This window comes from Pinus tabuliformis, chromosome X, assembly GCF_031772625.1.
Source record: "Pinus tabuliformis cultivar Carrire ecotype Pingquan chromosome X, CPIR1, whole genome shotgun sequence".
NCBI classification, from domain to species: domain Eukaryota; kingdom Viridiplantae; phylum Streptophyta; class Pinopsida; order Pinales; family Pinaceae; genus Pinus; species Pinus tabuliformis.
In genome coordinates, this window is record NC_142308.1 from 9,547,468 (window position 1) to 9,549,982 (window position 2,515).

Below are 2,515 nucleotides of genomic sequence, written 5' to 3' on the forward strand. Positions count from 1 at the left end.
CATCAATTTCTGAAGGTTATATTGACACTACAACAGCTTGTGTCATTTTCTAAAAAGAAAAGAATTTTGCTAGTTGATTAAAAACCCCAGGCAAAAATTACCCTAGTATACTACATGATATCAGAACTGAGAATCCTGCCAGCTTGTGAATACATGAGCCTTGAATGCTTCCAGAAGATACCAGCAACAACACAGCAAGGAGGAAGAGGAATGCCCATCATTCAGCCATGGGAGATAGAGCAGGGCAAGGAGAACAGGATCCTAGTGCCTTACTACATGCAATACTCCAGGCCAGCCATTAAATGACCGACTTATTAATGCAAGGACAACAGTTGATTCAGGGGCAACAATAAATAGCCCAGGTATTAGCTCAAGGACAGCAACAATTCACTCAGCTAACGGATCAACTCATCGGAAACCTGATGTAGGAAAAATATGACTTTTCCGGCAAGCACCACTTCTATGTCATAAAGACTTTCAGAGAATTTGGAATCTCTATGGATTCTAGCCAAATTCAAGCTAGATCTAGCTGGATTTCCAAATCGAGTTCTACCCAGCTCTGCTATGCAATTGTATTTAAACACATCCATTCAGACACTCAATTTCATATTATTTCCAGATTTCACACACAAACTAGAATTTCAAATTCATGTACATAATTCATACACAGAAAGTATGAAACTCTGTTTCGTTAAATAAAATCAGTAGATACAAAAATACTCAAAATCTTTCTTCCTCTCTTCTCCGGAATCTACATTCATTTGGCCATTCTCCCCTTTCCTCACGCTTACTCTCCTTTTTATTGCCCATAGGCTTACAATAAATAGAATTTAGAAACATCACAGAATTTCTAGATCCTAAAATCACTCCATGAATCACCCATAAATCACTCCACATAGTTTTTCTAAACCTATGACTCCTATGGACAAAATCTCACCTATCCATAGTTTTTCTAAACCTATGACTCCTTTATTTTCAAATTCATAAAATATACCAAGTTGGAAAATACAATTTATTAGAAGAATATAAATTCTTCTCAAAAATCAAGACCCCTTCTCCAATTTTTTTCATTGATCACTCTTAACAACTTATGAAGCTCTAATGCTCCTGCATCAAAACCCAAATGTTATTGGCAACAACAAAACCACCAGCGAAGAAAGCAGTACCCATAACACTAGTCCCACTGTACACACCAACACCAGTCCAGCCAGGGGAGGAAGTTATGGAGCATTACATCCTCAATTCACAAATAATCAAGCAACAAGCACCCAAGAATCAGTTGAACAAAATACTCTTTGACAAGTACTTCAGGAGTATGCAGCATTAGAAAAGAACATTCGAGCAGCCATGTCTTTCCAAGAATACAGCAACATCCGATACAGAAATAGACCAAGGGGGCAGCCTGATTCTGTTATAACTTGGGTGCAAAAATTGGACACCTATTTTAGGCTCAACCATATGATGGAAGTGGACGCTATACAGTTCGCCACACTATACCTAAAAGGAGAAGCGCATGATTGGTGGTACCGCAGTCTAGTTATGTTGGGGCATGCAAACATCACTTCTTATGCAGACCCAACTCTATCAGTTCCCCTCATCAATGGTTTTGGTTAAAAAGGACAGAATGTGGAGGATGTGGTGTTGACTATCGAGAACCCAACAGAATGACCAGCAAGATCAGGTATCTTATTCCCAACATCAATGATTTACTAGACGAACTACACGGAGCAGTTTACTTTTAAAATACTGCCCTATGATCAAGATATCATTAAATCCAAGTTCAAGAGCAAGATGTGCAGAAGACATCATTCCAATGCCAACATGGACACTTGGTCTAACCAATGCTCCTGCCGCAAGGAAATTCTTACTATTATTTTTTCTCTCATATACAAGAAGACATGGGAAGATCACTTGCGGCACTTGGATGAAATTTTGAGCATAATGCAATAACAATCACTGAACAAGTTGCGAGGATTTTTCGGAATTTGTAGCTATTATCAATGATTCATCAAAAACTTCTACAAAGAAAAGATTGTTCAATTGGACAAAGGAATCAAAGATAACATTTAATAAGCTCAAAATAATGACCTCATGTCCAGTACCATCCACCACAAACTTCAGTCAACCCTTTGTGTTAGAATATGCATCAGGAAAAGCAATAGGAGCATTGTTAATGCAGAAGGGCCATCCAATTCCATTCGAAAGTCAGAAACTCCGAGACACAAAGAGACTTTACTCCAAATATGTTTAAATTGGAAACTAGGGCCAAACTCCATGTGGGTCATCTTATTAATGGCAGCTGATATTTTTCATGGATCCCTCTCATCAAGAGGTTTAGGATTGATCTAAAGATCATCCAATTCCAATAAGTATTCATGAAGATATGAATTTCTTTGTGTTATGGGACAATTCGTCAAGGTTGGCCAGCAACCAAATAAACCCCACAAGTGCTCAACGTTTTAGTATAAAAGGAGATGACTTGAGAATCATTCCTCACACACTTATCTCTCCTCTC